We start from the raw sequence: 25,897 nt of genomic DNA on the forward strand, positions 1-25,897 counted from the left end.
AAAGTTTTATGGCTTCTGACAAATATATACACCCATCTAACAACCACCACAATCGAGATAGAGAATATTTCCATCACTCTGAAATATTCCCTTGTCCCCTTCCCTCCCATTTCCATCTGCACCAAGCAACCAAGGATCTGCTTGTCTACAGAGATTAGATCTACTTTTCTAGAATTTCATACAAATCAAATCATATATATTCCTTTGTGTCTGGCTTCTTTTGTTCAGCATAATGTTTTTGGTATTCATGGATATTATGTGTATCAGCAGTTCATTCCTTTGAAAAAGCTAATATTGCATTGTAAAGACATAAGTTATTCATCTGTTGGACATTTGGGTTTTTTTTTCAAGTTTTGGCTGTTTTAAGTAAAACTGTTGTCAACATTCACGTGCAAATCTTTGTGAACGTATTTTTCATTTCCTCTGGCAAAAAAAAAAATCCTAAACGTAGAATTGCTAAGTCATATTCTATTTTAAGTTTATTTAAACTGCTCCACTGGTTTCCAAAGTGTTGGTACCATTCCCACCAGCAGTGGATGAGAGCCCTAGTTGCTGCAAAGCCCCACCAACACTCGCTATGCCCATCATTCTAATTTTATTTATTCATATGGGTGTTCAGTGGTATCTCATGCTGACTTTCATTTGAATTTCCCCCAATGACTAATAATGTTGAGCATATTTTATGTGCTCATTGATCAACTGTACTGTACAACTTTTGTGAGGTGTCTTCCTGTTGGGGGCCTATTTGTCTTACTGTGACCAGAACCCTGGATCTAAGAGCTCTTATATTCTGGTTCTAAAGCCCTTTGTCACCTGTGCATCTCCCCACCCCCTCACACACACGTTTGGACATATTTTATCCTATTTTCTTCTATAAGTTTGATTGTTTTTGCTTCTATAATTTTGATTGTGACCTACTTCAAATTTATTTATGGATAGTGAGAAGTGAGGATCAATGTTCCTTTTCCCCATACGATGCCCACTTGTTCCAGCACATCTTTGTTGGAAGGACCAGGATTTCCCACATTTAATTGCCTTGGCACCTTTGTCAAAAATCAGTTGATCCTATGAGTGTGGGTCAACTTCAGATTCACTGTCCTGTCCAGTGACCTGTGTAGGGGAACGGAGCCCCCATGGCACTCTGCTGACCTTGCACGTCTCCACATGGGCCAGGTTCCACTGTAGCCTGACACACGCTTCAGCAGAATGCCTGGCGGTCCCCCTATGACTGGAAACCCTCCCACCCAAGACAGATGTTCTAGTGAGGGGCTGTCACAGACTTTCCCATCTGCCTCCATCTTGCAGAAGTCTCCCTCTCTAGTGAGGGCAGTTGCCAGGTCTAGTTTCTCATTCACCTCCCTGGTCCTGGGGAGCCCGTAGACAGGAGACTGTGCCCCTGGCCCTCCTTAGGGCTCTAAACCTGCCCAGCCGCGGCCTAGAGTTGGATCTCCAGCAAGAGAGCACCCACCACTTAGCTTTGGTGTCACCTGTGGTGAGAGACAGGCTTGAAACCAGCTGTTGAAATGGTGTCTTAGTTGCTGCTAAAAGTCCATCTGTTGAGGTTGAACAGAAGGACACTTAAAACCAAAGGTGAGGGAGTTCCCTGGTGGCCTAGTGGTTAGGATTCGGCGCTTTCACTGCTGTGGTCCGTGTTCCATCCCTGGTCAGGGAACTGAGATCCTGCAAGCGCAGTGCAGCAAAAAAACAAAAAAAGAAGAAAAAATCCACATAAAACCAAAAAAAAAGGTGAGTGTAAAAAAGTGCACTTTGTAGGAAAAGCTCCTCAGGTTCATCTCTTTCAGTTTCACTCCTCTCTCCCTCATTTTGGAAGGTTCCGAAGCATATTCCCGTTTCATTGTAAAGCTGTCGTGTCAGAGTTTGAGACTCCTGAGCCCGGCGCTGCCGTGGCTTAACCAAGGGGCTTGGGTGGAAGACAGACCACTGCAGGTCCCACCGATGTCCCCACTGGGGATGAATCCCATCAGGGCACTGGGGTTCACAGACTTCAGGGGACCCCTGCCCTCAGGACGGGTCTCCTTTCTTCCAACCAGCTGCTGGTCAGAGGCCCAGGTACCCCCATCCTGGCTCCACCCCCCAGGGCCTGGATTCTGGGACAGCTTAGGGGTAATGCAAGACCCTCATGGTCCTTTATCTGCCTGGGGGCGAGAATGTCTAAAAAGCTGCAACTGGCTGATCATGGAGGGCTGAGTGTTTGCAGCAGGTATGGGTGGAAAGATGGGGTGTGAGGTTCCTATGTCTGCAGGGTCTTCCCAGTGTAAAGATCTGTGTGTTTCCCCTGGCCAGTCATCCCCACACCGCCTTACCAGGAAGCTCAGATCCAGGATTATGAGGGCAGAGGCTCTCCCTCTGCGTATCTGTAACTTCCCACTTCCACTGATTTCAGATTCATGCAGCAGTAAGCAGCAGCAGTAAACAGTAGTAGCTGGAAGCGAGACCTTAGTTCCCTGACCAGGAGTCGTAACAGCTAGACCACAGACAGAGTCCAGCAGCTAGGGCCTAAATCCCCAGTCCTTACCTACCTTGAGAAGAAAGAATTCTGACGAGGAGGCGGAAGGTAAAGAGAAAAATAAAACGTTTATTAGAAAAGCAGAGTACATGCGAAAAGATGCAGGAGCAAACTCAGAGAGAGTCGCGCCTTTGGGAAGTTTAAAACCTTTATAAGGGGGCAGTTTTCCAGGTTTTTGTCCCCACCGCTGGCCAAGCATCTTGCTTTTTCCCCCCTGGCTAATTTGTCTCAGGACCCTCCCCCTAGGTGCGAAGGCACCTCTCAGCCAAGATGGACACATGCCATGACTGCTATCTTAAAAGTGTCCCCAGGAGACAAAGCTTGGCTATTTACCCTGTTTCTGTTGTTACTTCCATTTTGGAGAGCAAACAGGAGGCTGACTGTAAATGCCTAACCTGGAGCCCACCTACCTCCTGTCTCAGGAAATGCAAACAGGAGGCTAGTTGAAAGCGTCTGGCCTGAAGCCCACTTTTTCCTGCTCCAAGAAATGTAAACATGAGGCCAGTTGTAAATGCCTAACCTGGAGCCCATCTATCTCCAGCCTCACCACAACGAGGAGCCTGGCGCCCACCATGTGCCATTTATCTATGTGCAGAGGTTTCAGAATTGTTAACTACGACACCCCGGAGAGAACGCCATAAAATAAAGCCCACTGTTTATTATGGTCCATTTTGCCTTTAGTCTACAGATTCCATTCATTTCCAAAGTTAACTTAGGTCAGCACCTTCCACGCATTTCTAATATAGTTGGATTCTGTCGCATTGTGTATTCCATCCTGCAACACTCCTATGTCCTAAATAACTAAATCTGAATAGATTATGATTGAACCCGCGGGCTGTACACATCTATGGGCTTAGACAAATGCATGGTGACAGGTATCCTTCCTAAAATATCACGTGGAATACTTCAAACCCGCCCCACCCCATGATCTGCTTATCATCTATAGGTAAAGGTAGTTTTGTCTTTCCCAGAATGTCATACAAATGAGGTCATGCTGTGTGCAGCCTCCTCAGACTGGACTCTTCCACTCAGCAATATGCACCTAAGATTCATCCATGTCTTCCCATGGGTTGATGGCTCATTTCTCTGTGTTGCTGAGTAGTATTCCATTGCCTGTGTATCAGAGGAAAACCAATTTGCCCTCTACCCTTGTAGGCTCTTGACTGAGATTCCCCTGTAAGAATTGTAATAGCATGTGTACCTCCTGAATATATGAGAGATACCCAGGAAAACTGAGTCACTCGCTGAAACGGCCAAAGCCATCACCTTACATACCATCTTCAGCTAAAAACAAATGAAGGACCTTGGGGGAGGGGAGAAGCCAGTGATGGCAGGTTATCACACAAAGCACAGTAAACAAGGGTATGGTTGTTATGTGGATTTAAGTCAAGACTCTCCACTGGTAAGAGTCTCTTGAGATTTAATCATCCTTCTGTTTCCAGTACAAAGAGGGACACACCCTTACACATGGAGATTTCCCTAATAAATGTAAATGTATTTCACAAAAGGAAAACCTCTACTCAGTTTTTCTTTTCTTTTTTTAAAAATTTTATTTATTTTATTTATTTGGTTGCGCCGGCTCTTGGTTGCGGCCGGCGGGCTCCTTAGATGCAGCATGTGAACTCTTAGTTGTGGCATGCATGTGGGATGATCTAGTTCCCTGACCAGGGATTGAACCTGGGCCCCCTGCACTGGGGGCCTGGGGTCTTAACCGCTGCACCACCAGGGAAGTCCCAGTTTTTCTTTTTTTATTTTAATCAGACCAAAACAATCCTTATGCCAAAGAGACATATTTTGGGGTGGCATATTCTGCTCCCCTTGACAAGGATGTACCCCGATTTGCTTATGCATTCATCTATTGAAGGACATCTTCATTTTTTTCAAGTTTTAAGCCATTATGAGTAGCGCTGCCGTGCATAATTGCATCCTTGTTTGCACTTGGACATAGATCTTCAAAGCAGTTGCCTAAATCCTGGAAGCACGATTGTTGGATCCCAAGGTGAGACCTGTTTAGCTTTGGGAAAAACTGCCAAACTGTGTCACAAAGTGGCTGTAGATGCATCCCACCAGCAACGAGGGAGCGCTCCTGTTATTCCTCATTCTCCAGCAATGGATATGTTTGGAGTTTAGCAGCCCTAACAAGTGTGGTGTGATATCTCATGATTTTAATTTGTAATTCCCTGATCGCATATGATGTTGAGCATATATGATATTATTAAACATCGTATATAACGTTTACCCATTTTTTATGGAGTTTTTTTTTTTTTTAATTTATTTATTTATTTATTTTTGGCTGTGTTGGGTCTTCGTTTCTGCGCGAGGGCTTTCTCTAGTTGCGGCAAACGGGGGCCACTCTTCACTGCGGTGCGCGGCCCTCTCACTATCGCGGCCTCTCTTGTTGCGGAGCACAGGCTCCAGACGCGCAGGCTCAGTAGTTGTGGCTCACGGGCCCAGTTGCTCTGCGGCATGTGGGATCTTCCCATACCAGGGCTCGAACCCGTGTCCCCTGCACTGGCAGGCAGATTCTCAACCACTGTGCCACCAGGGAAGCCCTGTGGAGTTGTTTCATAGTTCTTTGTATTGAGTATATTTTAAGTCCAAATCCTTTATCAGATATGTGTTTTGCAAATATTTTTCTTCCAGTTTGTGGCTTGTCTTTTGCTTTTCTGAATAAGATTTTTCAGAGTGGAAATCTTTAATTTTATGACGTCTACAATACTACTTTTTTTCTTTTCTGGGTTGGCTTTCTGTGCTGTGTGCTAAAACTCAAAGCTCATGATCTAAAGACCTAACCCAAGGTCATGTAGATTTTCTTCCCTATTTATCTCTATAATTTTGAGAGTTTTGCATTTTAAATGTTTGTTAATAAATTTGAGTGAATTTGGTGTACGGTTTTTTGGGTTTTTTAAAAATTTTATTTATTTATTTTTGGCTGCGTTGGGTCTTCATTGCTGTGTGCGGGCTTTGTCTAGTTGTGGCAAGCGGGGGCTACTCTTCATTGTGGTGTGCGGGCTTCTCATTGCGGTGGCTTCTCTTGTTGCGGAGCACGGGCTCTATGCGCACGGGCTTCAGTAGTTGTGGCACGTGGGCTCAGTAGTTGTGGCTCACAGGCTCTAGAGCACAGGCAGTAGTTGTGGCTCACAGGCTCTAGAGCGCAGGCTCAGTAGCTGTGGTGCACGGGCTCTAAGCACGCAGGCTTCACTAGTTGTGGCACATGGGCTCAGTAGTTGTGGCTCACGGGCTCTAGAGCACAGGCAGTAGTTGTGGTGCACGGGCTTAGCTGCTCCACGGCACGTGGGATCTTCCCAGACCAGGGCTCGAACCCGTGTCCCCTGCATTGGCAGGCGGATTCTTAACCACCGCACCACCAGAGAAGCCCCTGGTGTAAGTTTTAAAGTTTGAGTCTACATTTATTTTATTCCATATGGTATACTCTGGTTTCTCTTCAGATCGTGTAAGTCTTTCTTTTTTCTTTTTTTTAATTCCATATGGTTTCCAATGAATTGTTCCTTAACTATTTAGGAGAAGTCATGGGATATTTGGCTCCGTTTCAATTTGAATTTCTGCAGTTTAATGGATTCAGCAGACCTGCCCTCGGGGGCGGGGCCTCCACTGAACTGGGAGGGCAGCTTGGTCTGCACGTTCCCATTGGCTGGCAGGGAACGTGAGCCCGCCTCCCTGACCCGCCCCGGGAACGCGGGTTCTGCCCGCGGACTTCGCTCCCCGCCCAGCTGACAGGAGCCCCGTCTCCTCAGGACCCGCTGGGGCTTTGGCTTCTGGAACACGCGGGGCTGAGTCCATACTGAATGCCGGCGCTTCGGGACGACCCGGGGTCGAGTCCACGCTAACGGAAGCCGGGTCTCGTCAGGACCCGCTGGGGCTTCAGCTTTGGGACACTGCGGGGTCCAGTTCACGCTGAGAGGAGCCGGGTCTCCTCAGGACCTGCCGGGAGGTGCTGCCGCTGAGGGAGAAGGTGAGGAAGAGTGGGGAGAAGGTTCCTGGGCGTGGCTGACCGCTGAGGGCGTCCGTCTTCCGAGGACCCGGGAGGGGAGGGGCTTGATGTGGAGAGCTGTGGGGTTTTGTTCACTCCTGTGTGTGGTGTAGACAGAGCGCAGTGTTGTTGTTTGGCGAGTGGCGTCCGGTTTTCCCAGCACCGTATACTGAGGGGACTGTCCTTTCCCCGGGGTATGTTCTTGGCTCCTTTCTTGTGAGTTAACTGACCACACACCTGTAGGTTGATTCCTGGGCTCTCTGGTCTGTGTACCTGTTTCTGGGCCGATTCCACACTTTTGTGGTGACCGTAGCTTCGTAACGTAGTGTGAAGTCAGGGAGCGAGATGCCTGCAGCCCGTTCTCCTGCCTCAGGGTCGCTTTGGCTATTTGGGGTACCTAGTGGCTCCGCGCAAGTCTTAGGATTGTTCTCTTTCTGTGAAGAATGTCATTGGAATCTCGGTAGCGACTGCACGAATGTGTACATTGCTCTGGGTAGAATGGACGTTTCAACGATATTCTTTTCACCCACGAGCACGCGGTATCTTCCTATTTGTTTGTGTCTGTTCAGTTTCTTTCATCAGCGTCTTACCGTTTTCAGTGTGCAGGTCCTTCACATCAGAGGTTAAAGTTATCCCTAGTTATTTTTTTTTTGGCTGCAACTGTAAACGGGATCGTTTTCCTAATTTCTCTCTTGGATGGTTCATTCGTGTACGGAATCACAACTGATTTTTGTGTGTTGATTTTTGCATCCTGCAGCTTTACTGAACTCATTTATTAGTTCTAACAGCTTTTCGGTGGTTGGATGTGGAAAACTAGAACTCAGGTGTCCCACTGTTTCGACTTCGTCCAGGTCACCCATAGCACCCAAGACGTAGTGGCTCTTAGTAACATGTGGGCTCCTCCCAGGGCGATTAGTCTCATCACGGTAGGTGAACTGGATCTGGGTAGGGCTTGGCCTCTATGGCAAAGTTGGATGTCTTTTCTGTTTTTCTGGCGTGGTATTGACATGGTTGTTTTGAAAAGTAATTTTCTAGTAAATTTCAAAAGTATAAAAAAACTTTAAACAGCGGGCAGGACAAAGTTTTCCACATTCACACGAAATACCGCAGTGTGTTTCACCCCAAACTGGGCACATAACCCCCAAATGAGGAATCATTATGGTTTCCACGTCATAATCCAATCCACAGGCCCAACCTCAACTTTCACCAGCTGCCTCAACTGTGTGGAAATGACTTTTTCCATCCTGATCCAGTTTTCTGTTTTTGTTTTTTGTTTTTTTGTTTTTGGAGCAATTACTGAGACTTTGCCTCATTTTCAAAACCTTCATGGATTCAAAGCACACAACCACGAGTCCGATCTGGGTGGTCTTCTCTGTAGGGCTTCTTTCACTTAGGATGTTTTCAATGTATATCCGTGTTGTAACATGTATCAGTTCTTCATTTTTTTTCATTGTGATTAAACACAGATGACATTTACCATTTAAGCCATTTTAAGTACACAGTGCTATGGCATTAACTACATTCACGTTGTTGTAAAAATATCCTCACCATCCATCTCCAGACCCTTTTCATTTTCCCCAAGTGAAACCGTAACCATTAAACACTAACTGCCCTCAACCCCCGGCAGTCTTATTCTACTTTGAATTTGACTTCTCTGGACACCTCACAGAATGTTTGTCCTTCTGTGTCTGGCTTGTTTCACTTAGCATAATGACTTCAAGGTTTACCCACTTTGTAGCACGTGTCAGAATTTCCTTAGTTTTTAAGGCTGAATCATGTTCCACTGTGTATATACCACATTTTGTTTATCTGTTCATCTGCCAAAGGACACTTGTGTTGCTTCCACTTTTTGGCTATTGTGAATAATGCTGCTATGAATATGAGTGTACAAATATCTCTTCCAGTCCCTGCTCTGAAATATTTTGGATATAGACTGTGGAAAGGAATTGACAGATTATTCATTAATTCTACGTTTAAGTTTCTGAGGATCTGCCATACTGTTTTCCACAGTGGCTGCACCATTTTACTTTATTCCTTTATGTGGCAGAATAATGCAGCTTATGGATCTACCCTATTTTGCTTATCTCACTGATGGACATTTTAATTGTTTCTACCTTGGGCTGTTGTGAACAGTGCTGCTATGAATATTGGTGTACAAGTTTTTGTTTGAACACTGTTTTTTTTTTTCCATTTTGGGGGTATTTATCTAGGAGTGGAGTTGTTGAACCATATGGTAATTGCATGTTTATATTTTTGAGAAAATGCCAAGGTATTGTACACACAGATTGCACCATTTTACATTTACACAAGTAATGTTGAAGCTTTCTAATTTCTTTACATTGTTGCCAACATTTGTTATTTTTAGGGTTTTTTTTAATGTAAGCATTCTAGTGTGTATGAAGGGGTATCACATTGTAGTTTTAATTTGCATTTCCATCTTGACTACTGATGTTTGACATCTTTTCATGTACTTGTTGACCATCTGTATGTCTTGTCTGGAGAATGGTCCATGCAAGTCTTTTCCATTTAAAAAATTGGGTTGTTTGTCTTTTTGTCGATAGGTGGTAAAGGTTCTTGATATATTCTGAAGAACAGACTCTTATCAGGTATAAAATGTAGACACATTTTCTTCCGTTCTGTGGGCTCTTTATTTTCTGGATAGCATCTTTGGATGCTCAAAGGTTGCAATTTAGAGGACTTAAGAGTACACTTAAAAAATGGTTACCATGGTAAATTTAACGTTATGTACTTTTTACAAAATATCCCCTGTGCTCTAATATTGGAAAGAACTTGAGTAATGAAGCACGCCACCTCAAGAAACCAAACACGCGCGCTGTAGAAACGGCAGGCGCACGTAAGCACTTGTCTCACTGGATGGCGAGCTCCTCAGCCTCCGACACGGTGATCAGACTTTGCCTGATTCACAGACCAAGACAGACTCTTCCTCTGACCCAAGAGCCAACCCAGTACCTGTCACTGCTCCCAACAGGGTACAGCACCACGTTGAGTCTCTTCATTCCCCAGATGCTCGCTGGGTCATTGATTTTAGCCCCTTTTCAGTACCCACTTAACAACAAAGCAGTAAAGCTAATACTCTCCTCTATGTTTCTCTTCTTGGAGAAGCAGCCTCCAGATTGAGCCCCGTAGACAAGCCTGCGAATGCACCTGTCCCGCGCCCAGGTTTCCTCTTCTGTGGGCATGTGGTCCAGGGAAGTCTTTCAAGTTTTGTTAAGCTTTCAGACAGATAAGAAAGTCGGGGACTGGTGCACGTTAGCTTTATTAAAGGGAGGGTGAAAGCACATCCCCGTCAAAGGGCACCCAGATGAACTGTCAAGGGGGAGATTGGCCAAAAGGTGTGGTTAGTAACTGCCCTGTAGTTTACATCTCAAGAGCCTTCGAGGTTAAACCGCCTGCTCTGCTGAGCCGTGAGGTCATGGTGAGTGCTGAAGTTTACTCTCAAATTCACTCTCTCCTTTTCCTTCCCTCTCGTCCCTTCCCTCTTTCCGTCTCTCAAATCAATCCAGGTTCTCCCAGGGTTCAATTTATCCTCTAGATAAAAGCAGAGCTCTTTTACGAAGTACATTCAAGCCATTCAGAGTGCAGGGTTCTAGTTCAGAAGTTACAATTTCAGGTAGAGATGTGCCTCAGTTATGGGAAATGGCCACGTAACCCCTACGTCAGGGTGCCCATCCGTGAATGCCTCCGCTAACTTGCTTCACGAAAGACCGTCTGTGCTGACATACACCCACCCCCGATGCTTTCCTAACAATCAAAAACGAGCCAACCTGCAGCCCTTTGACTAGCACCCTGCATGTGAGGTTCCTGGGAGGATAAGGAGGATAATTTAATTCACAGGCCGGCCTGAGGTCCCTTTAGCTCGGACGGAACAGCGTCTCCCAGAATCCCCTTCCCTGCTTGGCTCTGGGTTAGGGCTGCGTCCACAGGAAGGTGTGCAGGAGACCGGGGGGAGGGACATGCTTCAGGGCAGGTACTGCTGCAGTCCACGCACACTCACCACCTCGTGGCCCCTCGCTGGCTCTGGGCAGCCCCAGGCTCCTGGCTTGTCCACCCCCGGCTGGAGCTCCTCCTCAGCTCCAGGTCCTGGGCCAGGTTCCTGAGCCGTGCTGGGGGGGGGGCACGCCAGCAGGTCACCCGTGTCGCTGAGGTCGGAGTTTGGAGCGCTGACTGACTGATGGGGGTCCCAGGGCGTCCTTCCTCGCCCCCGCTGCCTGCCCATCTCCCCCGCTGGGCTGCTGGCCGCTGTGACATCAGGCCCCGCACAGACACAGGGCAGCAGACTCACGTGCACAGGCGACTCCACCAGCTGCCGCAACTGCGTGGGGTCTCAGCCCCGTAATCAATCCTGTACATCACTTACACGGTTCTACTTCTCGGCTTGAACCCTAAGCAGTCGCCGGAGGAAGTAAGTCAGCAAACACCGCGTGGAAGCTGAAATTCTCTGATCTCACCAAATCCTGCTTTGCGACGGCCTTGGCCTCGCTGGATGCTGAAGAGCAGGGTCGTGGCATCCGGACTTGATCTCTCTTTTTCTCTGGGGCCTCCCCGCGCGGCAGCGACCGGGAGGATGACCTCTGTCTCCCTGGGGCCTCTCCCCACAAGCTCACCCTTATCTCGCTCAGTCCTGCTTCTTCCTCTGTGCTCACCAGTGTCCAGCCATCAGCCTGCTGCTTCGTGTCTCCTTGGAGGCCCTTTCTATCTGAAATAAGACCGGTGTGTATCAAATCAAAATTTCTAATTCCAAATATATAGGTTTTTTTTTTTATTTCTCACTGAGCTTTATTTAGCAGTAACTCTGAAAACTTCAGACCCCAGAATCTCTCCTCTGTGGTACAGGGGCTGGCAGTCAACGCCAGCTCTGCTCAGTCAGTCTGACCTTTGAGCAGACCCCTGAATCTCTCAGACCATCTGACCTTTATCTGTAGACAGAAAGAGCGGGAATTGGTGATCTCAAGACCCCTCCAACTTCAGACATTCCATTCAAAATAAACTTCTAAACAACACTCTAAATACACTAGGAGAAGTTTCATCTTTAAGGGAGCTGGAAGTAAATATTTCCAGAAGCAAGTACTTAGACTTTTGTATATTTTCAAACACACATCAAACACACATAGCTGTAATGAAAGCTTTTTCCAGAATGAAATTTGCTCAGAGCACATTTAATATTCAAGCACTGTTACTAAATTTACTTTAATTTTAGCATACTATTTACATAGTCTTTGATCCTTTATTTTTATTTTGATAATCTTTTCTTTTTTAACGTATACTGCCTCAATCCTATTTGGAAGTGTGTGACAATATAAACGTAAGGAGATAATTAAAATGTCCTAGTAGCTCTAACTGAAAATCAATTCAGGTTAAAACTCCTTTACTGTGCCACCTGGAAACAGAAAGTTAATGCATTATATTAATGTTGCTGGAAAGAATACAGCTCTCAAAGGACTTCCAGGAAGTGAATTAAGCTTGGGGGAAAAACACGCATGAAGGTTTTGCTGATTTGACCAACTTCACGTGAAGTGAAAGAGCTTCACTCTTTGTTTTACAAGAAAAGCCCCTCGTCTGCCTGGGTCCCACACTCCACCTCACTGTGTGTGAGGGACGTCGAACACTCCTTTCTGTCTCGTCCCCTCAACAAGGACCAGGGTGTATGCCCCTCACCATGTCACCAGCATCTGTGCCCAGGAACTGCCAGATCCCTGCTCCTAAACCAAACCCAGGGGCCAGAGCTCTGCTCCCTACAGAAGGGTGGCCCAGGTGTTGGCTGCCTGACTTTACCTGAGCCTATTTCTTGTGGACAAGGAAGGGTAACTCAGAGGGTAAAACTAACAGCTCGGAGAGCAGAGTCAAGAGCCGTGGAATTACATGGAAGCATCCTAAATGTCCATCAATGGAGGAATGGATAAAGAAGATGTGGTACATATATACAGTGGAATATCAGCCATAACAAAGAACAAATAATGCCATTTGCAGTGACATGGATGGACCTAGAAGTTGTCACACTGAGTGAAGTCAAAGAAAGACAAATATCATATGATATCACTTATATGTGGAATCTAAAAAAATGATATAAATGAACTTATTTACAAAACAGAAATAGAGTCACAGATGTAGAAAACAAACCTATGGTTACCAAGGGGGAAAGGGGTGAGGGATAAATTAGGAGATTGGGACTGACACATACACACTACTATATATAAAATAGATAACTAATAAGGACCTACTGTATAGCACAGGGAACTCTACTCAGTACTGTTAATGAGCTATATGGGAAAAGAATCTAAAAAAGAGTGGAGATATATATATATGTATAACTGATTCACTGTGCTGTACACTGAAACTACAGCAACATTGTAAATCAACTATAGGCCAATAAAAGTTTAAAAAAAAAAAAAAAAAGAATGTAACAAGTGAATGTCTACTATAAAAAGCCTGGGAAGCTCCAGGTAGAAGCAACTTCCTCTCCCACTCCAACTCCCAGGAGGAGAGAGGGGTTGAGGGGTGCGGTGAGGGCAGCCTGAAAGAAGATGGGCTTGCAGCTGTGGGAGGATCAATGCCACTACTAGCGCAGGTGGGGCAAAGCCCCAAGGAAGAACACCCCTCGTGGCTGGGCCAGCCTCTGGGAGCCGCCCTAGATGGAGATGACCTCAAATCAGAATTCCCAGGAGTCTATGTGATCAGGCCAGCCTAAGGACGTGGAAGGTTATAAAGAAGCGCTCCCCCTGGCAGATGGAAGCCCCTTGAAAAAAAAAAAGAGAAGTTAAAAAAAAAGAGCCACAGAATTGCTATTCCCAGACAGCAGTAGCCCTGGGCCCTAATAAGAAATTAGTGACACGTGCCTTGCTGGTCTCAGAACGGCTGTGGCCCAGTGGATGCTGTGTGTCTCCTGCTTGCCCCCTCTTTGAATGGGAGTGTCTACTGCAGTCACCCCATGCCTGCGCCTCCACCATGGGACAGATCACCAACCCCTTCAGCTCACAGGCCTTCAGATTGAGAAGGATGGTACTCAAGGAGCTGGGCTTGAGGAACCAGACCCAGGGTGCCTCATTTGTACCTGGGCATTGAGGCTGAACCTGACTTCATAATGCTGTGAGACTTCTCTGTAGGTGCTTGGAAGGAGTAAAGTATTTCGCATGTGGCAGGAATGTAAGCAATTGTGGTCAGAGGATAGATTGTGTTTTAAATCATGACCCCAGATTTCTTCATCACTTCTCCCACTGAAAAGTGGTGTCTATGTCCTCTCCACGTGATTCTGACCAGGGGCTTGGGACTTCCACAACGAGGAGAGTGTGGCAGAAGTAATGCTAAGTGACTCCCAAGGTTAGGTCAGAAAGGGATCTGCAGCTTCCACCTGCTTCTCTGGGGATTCTTGCCCGTGGATCCCAGCCACCATGCTGTGAGGAAGCCCAAGTTGCCATATGGAAGGGTCATGTGTAGGAATTCAGGCCAAGAGCCCCAGCTAAAGTCTCACAACAAGACGTGTGGGTAAGTCTTTACATCATTCCAGCCCTAGCTGTCAAGTCATCGCAGCTGAGGCCCCAGACAGTGTGGGCCAGAGACAAGCCATCTCCGCCATGCCCTTTGCAAATTCCTGACACTCAGAATTCATGAGCTTAACGCGTAACTTCTGTTTTACACCATTAACTCTGGGATGGCTTATTCTGCTGCGGTACAAAACTGGAACCGCCCGTGTGTATTTCCATCCCTGCTGTGGCTACAGGGGCTTCATGCCCCAACCAGGACTGGAGACAGCAATGCCCTTGGGTCCTGCTCCTCTCCTGCCTTGCTGACTGTCCCCCATCACCATGACAACGCATGAAGCTAAGATCCAGACGCTGTCGCTGCCCTTACCAGCTCTGATTTTACATGTCAGACTGCACTGCCTTACGGATGAAACCCAAGATAGCACAAATGCCGAGGTGAGTAACATGATTATGACTAAGGAAATAAGGAAAAGGAAAGCACAGTCCAACAGTTAACACTTGGCAATATGGCCTGCTGAGCTGGGCCTAAGACTTCTAAATTTTTTGTTTTGTTTTTATCTGTCCTGGCACCTCTATGCAGAAAGTTACATTACATCTCCAGTTTCCTGTTGGTCTAGGACAAGGGCCGATGGCCAGTGTATGACGAGCGTCTGGCAAATCCCCAGCTGCACCGGGCAGAACTCCAGGCCAGATAACCACTGCCCCAGACCCCCCTCCACACAAGCCAGGGTTCCCCACCAGGGAGAGAATGCAGCCACAGCAATACTTCCTCACACATTCAGAATTCCCGGTCAGCCCCTACCACGCCTTCTACACGCTCGGTCCTCAGTCTCCTTTGCGTCTGAGATCTCAAGGCTTCACGGAAGTGAGACGTTCTCCTCAGAAAATGGAACCTGGCACACAGCCCTGTGCCTCATTCTACCAGCCAACGCCACCAGCTCTTCCTACTGAAAAGCCATGTGTCACCCATGTCCTACAGAAGCCCTCAAATTAACGACAGCAATGCCACCAAGAAGACCCAGGGTCGGGGAGGGCTGCGGATTAATGAAATAACCGCCAGGTTCACTAGACTGCCAGCTGCTAAGTGGTGTGGCAGCAACTCCTTCCCACTGGCCTGACATCTTGGATGTCATGTCCTGGAACTGGTGACAAGGCACCTGTGGGGGGCAGTGTGGCCACCCGGGCAGTGGGTAGTGAAACCAGGGAGAGAAAGTGGGAATGCATGGGTGGATGGTGGACCCTGCACAAGAGCTGATTCTTTAGGTTGATGTGGTTGGTGTAGAGATTTTAAACAGAATTTGGGGGACTTCCCTGGTGGTCCAGTGGTTAAGACTTCGCCTTCCAATGCAGAGGACGCAGGTTCAATCCCTGGTCGGGGAGCTAAGATCCCACATGCCTCAGGGCCAAAAAACCAAAACATAAAACAGAAGCAATATTGTAACAAATTCAATAAAGACTTTAAAATGGTCCAAGACAAATGAACAGAATTCGGAAAAGACCAGGTTATTTGACCACAGACCAAGCCCTTGGCCTCCACAAGGTCTTGGGTTTTTATTTGCTTTGCTTTCACTAATGTTTCTTTACTTTCCAAGAACTTCAGAAGAGGGTAAGGGAGTGGGGGAGGAAGGGAGTGGCAGATCAAGGAGAATTTAAGTCCTAGATCTGAACTGTGAGATCCTAAGGTACTGTCAGTTTTAAAAAGGTGTCCCACTTCCAAGAACCCAGTTCTGTAAATAGTTTTCAGAAGTCAGGAGACTTGCAGAGATTTAGCTTGGCTGACAAAATTTCCATTTGCCTCTTCCATATTTCATACTGCACTCTCCTTGGTTTTCAATCTCTAAAATTCCAAATTAATGTGGACATCGCTTCTAGCAAATGCAGTCAGAGCTGTCCTGCCACCACCAACGGGCAATCATAAAGCCAAAGGAAGAAAAAGAACAACTCAGCACAGCTTCCAGAAACCAGAAGCTTTCCCATCTCGCCCCCTTTCAACCCCATCCTGCCTCTTCCCACGTGTCTCAATGTACTGTCATGATTCAGCTGCAAATATACCTAACAGGAAACATCAGCTCCAATCCTATTCTGTCATCACTCAAAAACCACCACGGTTTGGTCAGAGTAGAAAATACAATGAACACTTGTGAACACAAACTACACTCAAGGATTCTTACGCTCCCAACCGGTTCAGCTACACAAGCTTCTAAATGGGGAGAGTCTAAACCCAGCTCCCGGCCTGATGATCATCAGGTCTCGCTGCCTTGGCTTCCTCTCTAGGCCAGAGCTGTCCATTGGAATGTAATGTGGATTGCAAATGTGAGCTGCATATAAAATTTTAAATTTCCTAGTAGCCACATTTAAAAAGTAAAAAGCACATGAAATTAATTTTCATAATACCTTTTAATCTAATATGTGAAAATATTATCATTTCAATGTAATCAATATGTTGCAACATGTGGCTCATGTGCAGATAAGCTTGTCCTTATGTTTATGACTAAATATGTTCCTTTCTAAGGGAAAGTGCCTCTCCTGGGTCAGGCAGCTGAAATGGGAACCCCTGTTCCCTGGGAGTGAGCTTGTCAGGTAAAATACAAGACACCTAGTTAAATATGGATTTCAGATAAACGATGAGTAATTTTGTAGTATAAGTACATCCCAAGTATTGAACGGGACAGACTTGTACTACAAAAAAAAATTTTCGTTGTTTATCTGGAATTCAAATTCAGCTGGGCTTCCTGTATCCCTATTTGGTAAATCCAGCAACCTGAAAGGCATGATTAGAACTGAGTCCCTCTTTAGCTAAAAGAGAGCACGTTGGTGGTGAGTGAGCACAGCTTCCTCCCATCAGGGCCACAGTTAGGGTGAGGGGAGGGGCCAGCGGAGGTAGGAAGGGCGCAGGTGCCCTCCACCTTGGCCCAGCACAGACAGGAAGGCACTGGTGACCCCGCAAAAGGCAGACGGGCAAATGGAAGCTGAGGAGAAGATGTGGCCGGTGCTGGGGGCAGCAGGAGGTGACGGTGCCCAGGAGGTCAGGGCAGGCCTGCTGGGGAGGATGGCGTGCAGGGTGAGAAGCACCATTACCAAGGAGTGGTGAGCGCACCTGCAGGAGGTGTGCAGCTGAGCAGCAGGGGGCGCTGACGCTCTGCAGCTACTCCTCTCCACCCTTCCTTCTTCCCTGTCCATGAAATTTACAAAATATCTGTATATCCCTTATGAATAAACATTTCGCAAGACCTTGATCTTAACGTGGCATCTGCAGCCTTCCAACCTGCTATGGATTTTTCTTTACCGATAAAATTGTCTTTTATTTTTATTTTATGTACTAAGAGCCCTCGCAGTGGGTGAGGAGAGAGAAGTATTGAGTTTGTTTAATTTATTTGATATTCCTTGGTGTGCTCCAAGTGAGAGGGGTGAAATATGCCCCTCAAATTTCTAAAATTCCTAACAATTCCAGCACAGTTACTGGTTAAAGCTAAGGGGCCTGGGGGTCACGGAACTTTGGGGGAGATGTGTTTCAGGTTGGCTGGGTGTTGAGCACTTGTAAGGCTCAGAGGTAAGATCCAGAGTGTCTGATACAGTAGGTCAGGGTGGGAACTTGAGAATTTGCATCTTTAACCACTTCCCAGGTGATACTAACACTGCTGGTCGAGGGACCACACCTTGAGAACCACTGCCTTAGACAGTGAGAGTTTCCAGAGAAATTTAAACGGAGACATCTGCTCTGTTCCATAGTTAAGAGTTTCTCACATTAGAAACCCAGAGAACAACCCGCAGATTAGCAGAATAGCTCTCCCACAACTAAGGATGTAAAGAAGAAAACCACGTGGAGACGTGTAGGAGGGACAGAGATGCAGTCTAGTCAGGACCCGCACCCCCGACGAGTGACCCAGAGCAGGAGGGGACATCACAAACGTGGAGTCCTCCCTGGGGAGCACACGTCGGGCACCCCAGCCCTGGGGACCTGCACCAGGAAGACGAGCTCCCATATCATCTGGATTTGAAACCAGCAGAGCTACATCCAGGAGAGCTGGGGGGCTATAGGAAACCAAGACTCCACATTTAGTGGGCCTGTGCACAAACTCACTCACTCTGAATCCCAGCTCAGAGGCAGCAGCTTGAAAAGTGTTTGGGTCACATGAGAAGGAGATTCATTGACTAAGTTTAGGGCAAGTGCCAAAGGGGCAGGATCTGTTGAAACTTTCTCCAGGGACCAAAGCGCTGATGGGTGACATTTTAAAAAATTCTCCCTCGGGACTTCCCTGGCGGTCCAGTGGGTAAGAATCTGCCTTCCAATGCAGGGGACGCGGGTTTGATCCCTGGTCGGGGAACTAAGATCCCACATGCACGGGGCAACTAAGCCCACGCCGCCAACTACTGAGCCCGCACACCTGAACTAAAGAGCCCACGTGCTGTAAACTACAGAGCCCACACGCTCTGGAGCCCACGGGCCACAACTAGAGAGAAGCCCGTGCGCTGCAACGAACAGCCCATGTGCCACGACTAAGACCCAATGCAGCCAAAAATAAATGAATAAATAAATAAAATATTTAAAAAACAAAAATAAAAATAAAAAATTCTCCCCTTGCCTAGCTGGCCCAGCACTGGCAGGCGCCATTTCCACCATTCCCCACTTATCTTGCTAGCGCTGCTTGCCCTACCACGGCATTCCCCTGTGGACCAGCCCCGCAGGCGCCCCTCCAAATTGGCTCCCACCCGGCTACACCCGATGGGCAGCCTCAGCAGGGACCAGTGACCCCCAAAAGAGCCTCCTTCCCTGCCACACCCAGTGGGTGGCCTCAGCTGTGACTAGCATCCCCCCAGGGTGGCTCCCCACCCAGGTCAGCCCCACCCACAAGCATGCCTGCAACTGTTGTGGGGGTCACAGCCAGCTGCACTAGGGGCCAACCCCGCTCACTGCCTACATGCCTACAGCAACCACGTTACCACCACAACAGGACAGCACACACAGCCCACACACGAGACACCCTTAGAGCACCTGGCTCTGGTGACCTGGGGGAATGGCTCTTCCGTGACCCACAGGAAATATTCTACGTAAGGCCGCACATTCAAGACCTGGAGACATAGCTCATCTACCGAATACACAGAAACAAAGAGTTGGTCAAAATGAGGAGACAAAAGAATATGTTCCGAATGAAAGAGCAAGACATAACTCAGAAAAATAACTAAACAAAATGGAGATAAATAATCTACCTGATAAAGAGTGCAAAAAAATGGTCATAAAGATATTTACTGAGCTCAGGAGAATAATGAATGAACAGAGTGAGAACTTCAACAAAGAGACAAAATATAGGGCTTCCCTGGTGGCGCAGTGGTTAAGAGTCAGCCTGCCAATGCAGGGGACACGGGTTCGAGCCCTGGTCCAGGAAGATCCCACATGCCGCAGAGCAACTAAGCCCGTGTGCCACAACTACTGAGCCTACGCCCTAGAGCCCATGAGCCACCACTACTGAGCCTGCATGCCACAACTACTGAAGTTCAGGCACCTAGAGCCCATGCTCTGCAACAAGAGAAGCCACCTCAATGAGAAGCCCACGCACCACAACAAAGAGTAGCCCCACTCACTGCAACTAGAGAAAGCCTGTGTGCAGCAACGAAGACTCAATGCAGCCAAAAAAATAAAATAAAATTAATTAATTAATTTTAAAAAATAAATAAAAGAGACAAAATATAAAAAAGAACTAATCAGAACTGAAGAATACAATAACTGAAATGAAAAATACACTAGAGGGATCAACAGTAGATTAGATGATGTAGAAGGACAGACCAGAAATCTGGAATACAGGGTAGTGGAAATCACCCAATTGGAGCAGCAAAAAGAAAAAGTAATCCCCCAAAATGAGGACAGGCTAAGGGATTTTGGGGATAACATCAAGCATACTAACATTAACATTATAGGGACCCCAGAAGGAAAAGAGAGAGAGGGAGGGAAGAAAAGATAGAAAACATATTTGAAGAAATAATGGCTGAAAACTTCCCTAACTTGGTGAAGGAAACAGACCCAAATCCAGGAAGCACAGAGAGTCCCAAACAAGATGAACCCAGAGACCCACACCAAGACACGTTTTACAAATTAAAATGTCAAAAGTAAAAGATAAAGGGAGAATCTTAAAGGGAGAGAGAGAAAAGCAACCAATTACGTACAAGCGAACCTTCATAAGACTATCAGTTGATTTTTCAGCAGGAACTTTATAGGCCAAAATGGACAGTTGTGATATACTGAAGTGCTGAAAGAAAAAGCCTACAACAAAGAATACCCTACCCTACAAGATTATCATTCAGAATTGAAGGAGAGATAAAACGTTTCCCAGACAAGTGAAAGATAAACGAGTTTGTCACCACTAAACCAGTTTTACAAGAAATGTTAAAGGGATTTTTTTTGAGCAGGAAAGTCCATAACTAGAAATAAGAAAATATATGAAAGGAAAAATCTCACTGGTAAAAGCAAACATAAAGTAAAGGTAGTAAATCAAACACAAAGTATGAAGGTTAAAAGACAAAAGTCAAATCAATTATATAAGTACAGTAAGTAGTTATGGGACACACAAAATTAAAAGATTTAAAATATGATGTTAAAAATTTAAGACAGAGGGGATTCCCTGGTGGCGCAGTGGTTAAGAATCCGCCTGCCAATGCAGGGGACACGGGTTCGAGCCCTGGTCCAGGAAGATTCCACATGCCACGGAGCAGCTAAGCCCATGTGCCACAACTACTGAGCCTACGCTCTAGAGTTCTTAAGCCACAACTACTGAGCCCGCGTGCCACAACTACTGAAGCCCGCGTGCCTAGAGCCCATGCTCTGCAACAAGAGAAGCCACCACAATGAAAAGCCCGCGCACTGCTATGAAGAGTAGCCCCCGCTCACCGCAACTAGAGAAAGCCCGAGCGCGGCAACGAAGACCCAATGCAGCCAAAAATAAATAACTACAATAAATAAATTTTAAAAAAAAATTTAATACAGGGAGTGAGGGGTTGTAATAAAAATGTAGTGTTCTTAGAACGCATTCAAATTTAACTGATCATAAACTTAAAATAGACTGCTATACGCATAGGTTTTTATAAATGTATCTCGTGGTAGCCACAAATCAAAACTGTGTAACAGATACACAAAAAATAAAGAGAAAGGAACCCAAACCTAACACTAAAGAAAATCATCAAACCACAAGAGGATACACCAAAAGATGAAGAAAGGAACAGAGAAGAACTACAAAAACATCCAGAAAATAATTAACATGATGGCAATAAGTACATACCTATCAATAATCACTTCAAATGTAAATGGAATAAATGCTCCAATTCAAACACATAGGATGGCTAAATGAATTAAAAAAAAAAAACTATCCGTATGCAGCCTGCAATAGACTCACTTCAGATCTGAAGACACACAGACTGAAAGTGAAGAGATGGAAAAGATATTCCATGCAAATGTAAATGAAAAGAAAGCTTGGGATAGCAATATTCATATCAGACAAAACAGACTTTAAAACAAAGAATGTAACAAAAGACAAGTAAGGGCACTACATAATGATAAATGGGTCAACCCAAGCAGAGAATATAACATTTGTAAATGTTTGTGAGCACAAAATAGGAGCACCTAAATACATAAAACAAATATTAACAGACATAAAAGGACAAACTGCCAGTAATACAATAATAGTAGTGGACTTTAATTCCCCACTTACATCAATAGATAGAGGATTCAGACAGGAACAATAAGGAAACAGTGGCCTTAAACGAAATTTTAAACAGATTGACTTGATAAATATATACAGAACATTTTATCCCAAAACAGCAGAATACACATTCTTTTCAAATGCACATGAGACATTTTCCAGAATAAATCATATGTTAAGAACCAAGTCTCAATAAATTTAAGAAAGTTGAAATATCAAGCATCTTTTCAACCACCATGCTATGCAACTAAAAATCAAATACAAGAATAAGACTGGGAGGGACTTCCCTGGTAGCGCAGTGGTTAGGACTCCACCTGCCAATGCAGGGGACACGGGTTCGAGCCCTGGTCTGGGGAGATCCCACATGCCGCGGAGCAGCTAAGCCCGTGCGCCACTATTACTGAGCCTGCGCTCTAGAGCCCGCGAGCCACAACTACTGAGCCCGTGTGCTGCAACTACTGAAACCCGCACGCCTAGAGCCTGTGCTCTACAACAAGAGAAGCCACCACAATGAGAAGCTTGCGCACTGCAACGAAGAGTAGCCTCTGCTCGCGCCGCAATTAGAGAAAGCCCACGCACAGCAACGAAGACCTGATGCAGCCAAAAATAAATAAAGTAAAAAAAAAAAAAAGATCCAACCTGGACCCCAAGACTGCCAGCAGCAAGAAGACCTCATGCTGTGACCCTCCTATAGGGGAAAGTACTTCCCTGAGTGATACCAAGTGAGGAAAGACACTTTGAAGGCAAAAAAGACACTGGCAGTTTCCACAGAATCAAGTTTGTGAGTTAAAATGTTTGTGGAGATTTACACTGACACCTTGTTAGTAAAACTGTGTTGGCTTCTGCTTGAAGATTTATTGATTCTCTGCCCTTTTAGCTTTTGCTCAAGACCATCTCTCAGAACAGAGGTGCTTATGCAGCATGGTTGCAGGCAAGTTTTTTCAAACCCCTTTGCTATTAATCACCAACCCTAATAAAATCTGGTTTGTTTTTGTTTTACTAACTTAAGAAAAAGAAACATCCAGCATCAGTTTCACACTAGCGGCCACATCTCAGTTCAGACGGGCCGCACTCACTTGTACGGCGGGCACGTGCGGTGAATGGCTGCTCTTTCTGTACAATAAGGCCTTACATTTGATTTCTCAGAGCTTCTGGAGCAACTCTTAGAATCTGCAAAGGCTACTCCAAACTGTGTTATTCAGTTGTTAAAAACAGTATTATGTATTTTGATGGACTTAAAATGACATGTAGATATTAAAGCTCTATATATTTTCACCTGTAAGCATAACATTTCTTACTTAACACACTGTGGGAAAAATATTTCACCATCCTTTTTTTAACCATTCAGTTTATTAGGGATTTAATAGGGGTGAGTCCTTGCTCTGGACAGAGCTTGCCATCACAATAAGAATACACAGGACAGGAAGGCCCGTGGGAAGAGATTCCAGTGTAAATATGGACATGGACAAAAGAACAAAGAGTGTCACTCATCAGCCCCTTTTACAATTGCAAACAATTGTCTCTACCAACTTGAGTCATAATTGCCTAAAACTGGAAGCAACCAACATGCCCTTCCATAGGCGTATGGATAAACCGACTGTGATGCATCCAGACAAAGGAATGTAAGACAGCGTAAAAAGAAGCCGCAGAAAGATGTGGCGGAATCTTAAGTGAGTATTGCTGGGTGAAAGAAGCCAGTGTGGAAAAGCTGTATTGCCTAGTCCAAATATAGGCCGTTCTGGAAAATCCAAAACTATATGGATAGTAAAATGATCGGCGGTTGCCAGGGGTTCTGGGAGGGGAGGAACGAAGAAATAGGAGGGGCACATGGGATTTTTAGGGGGAGGAATGGGTCTTCTTTTACTATAATTCAAAATCCATAACCTTACGTTGTACTGTATACTCTAGGACTAATGTCGTCTGTGAGCACTTTATGCTGTATTCATTCATAATTCATTCATCATTTCCTCAAGAAGTGATTATCGAGCACTATACAATGTGTTAGGCGCTGTCCTAGCCGAAATATTCTGTATGCATTTGGACTTACGTCATCCTTTACTGGAATTTCTTTCTCTATTCATTGCCTAGCATTTGCCTATTTAACATGCTAAGGTCTTCCCAATCCTCAAGTGCTCTGAAAACATATACATAGTGCCTCTCCCCACCAAGAGTTAGTTCATCCTCTTGTCTTATGTGAGCTTCTGCTATACTTGAATATTTCACCATATGGACCATTATTTAGCTACATCTCTTTTATAAGCTCTCAGAGCTGGGGGAGCATTGTTATTAGAATGACTTCATAAATTACAACCACCAGTAAGTGGAAACCTTGTGAAACACGTGTTTTGTGAGGGCTTATAAAACATATAAAATAAAAATAATGCAGGTTTTTAGTTCGGAGGTTCGGAGACCTTTACATGGAAAGAAGAAACATTAACATGTCTTAAAAGCCAAGTGACCAATGTTCGTGGGCTGTAGATTTCTGGAAGGGCCTCAGGAGTTAGGGGATGAGTAGGACCTGGATCCGGGGACACGGGCTTGAGGACTGTGGACCAGAATGTAGCATCCCAGCCAAAATCTCCGGTTAACAGAGATGGTAACTGTCTTTCTTTTATTTTTTTAAAGTGAGTTAATAGATTATATATTTTAGAGCTGCTTAGAGTCACAGCAAAATTGGGCGGAAAGTACAGTTTTCGCACATACTCCTTGTCTGCATACACGCGGCTTCCCGCGTGACAGGCATCCTGCTGCCCATGGTCCTTCTGTTAGAATCGAGGACACTGCCCTACACTGCAAGGTGTGCTTGTGTTTCCTAGTGGGTAAGCATCATCTTAGTGTCAGTAAGATTCTGAATGTTTAGGAAAATCAAAACCATAACAATAATATTATTGTGTTAAGGAACATGTGTGACTTTCTTAGGTATTTTTCATGTATAAAATAATTTGTTCTATTAGAACTTCAGCTTTATAACTAAAATGCCAGATCGAGCAATTTATTTAGACTTGTGATTTTAACTTGAAATCTTCCTAAGTTGGAACATTTATGTGACCTTTATTAAACTTTACTGTATCTATAAGTTCAATTTATTACATTTATAAGAATTATCTAATACTTAGGTTTTGTTTATTAGGTCAAAATACTTGTAAAGGAAATGGGATGTATTAAACTTGCAAATGCCATATGGACACCTAGGGGGGAAAGCAGGGGTGGGGAGGTGGTAGTGGGATGAATTGGGAGATTGGGATTGACATATATACACTAATACGTATAAAATAGATAACTAATAAGAACCAGCTTATAAAAAAATAAATAAATAAAATAAAATTCAAAAATAAATAAATTTGCAAATGCAGTTTAAAGATATAAAATGTGTAAATAGGCCAGACTTAGCATTAATAACAACTCTCCTATAAGTGACAGTTAATAATTGCTCAAAAAAAAAAAATGATTATCGTAATATGGACTTTAAAACTTTGGGAAGAACTAGGGTTTTGAATCTGTGACTTTAATAAATTGAACCTTTATTTTAAAAATCTCAATAGACTTTTTGGAACAGGTGCAGTTTCCTCTGAGGCAAAACAAAACAAGCCTTTCATATTTAACACCCTCTTCTTCTAGAGTACAGTGACCCTTCCGTTAATCTTTTAAGCTTCTATAATTGTATCATCAAAATAAGGATTGTTTTTGTTTTTGTTTCGTTTATCTCTTTGCTATCGTACAGTGAGATCCCAGAGCACAGGGACAATGCCTCATTTATATTCGATTCTGTAGTACCTGGCATAAGGCTTTGGCACACAGGAAGCGCTCAGTAAGTGCTAAGTGCAATACAAAGGTTCTGGACAAAATGGCTCAAATTTACACTAATTATCAAGATACAAAGCAGTACAAGTGTATCTGAGTTGACTTGACGCATGAGTAGCATTTTGGTCAAATCTCAAAGGTAAAAAATTATATAATAGGTCATCTCTCTTCCCATCCATTCTCGTGTCAGTTAAATTCCACAGGAATTGCTGTGAGTTCTTTAACTTGGGGCATCTTGTCCTTGAGTAACACTGAGGCTTCTGAATTTGTTTCTTGTTTCTGGATCTTGATTTAAACATTGAGTTTGCCTTAGTGAAAAGAACTTGGAAAGAACAAACTTGAGCTCAAGTCCTGATCCTGCCCCAGGCCAAATACAACCGAGCAGCTGTGC

General features: G+C 45.1%; 2 protein-coding genes across 3 annotated transcripts in view; one reads left to right on the plus strand and one right to left on the minus strand.

The window, feature by feature from the left end:
• Nucleotides 1-25,897, plus strand: part of DDX43 (DEAD-box helicase 43) — a 128,723-nt gene that overhangs the window by 38,512 nt on the left and 64,314 nt on the right. The gene's annotated exons all lie outside the window — the stretch shown is intronic.
• CGAS (cyclic GMP-AMP synthase) overlaps nt 6,783-25,897 on the minus strand; it is a 71,672-nt gene continuing 52,557 nt past the window's right edge. Inside the window, exon 7 of one of the 2 annotated variants that reach the window (XR_014248289.1) lies at nt 6,783-11,235. The gene's annotated coding sequence lies outside the window, so the exon portion shown is untranslated. The remainder of the gene's footprint in view (nt 11,236-25,897) is intronic. The other variant, XR_014248290.1, reaches the window with a different exon arrangement.

This window comes from Balaenoptera borealis, assembly GCF_965194805.1.
Source record: "Balaenoptera borealis genome assembly, chromosome: 9".
Taxonomy (NCBI): Eukaryota; Metazoa; Chordata; class Mammalia; order Artiodactyla; family Balaenopteridae; genus Balaenoptera; species Balaenoptera borealis.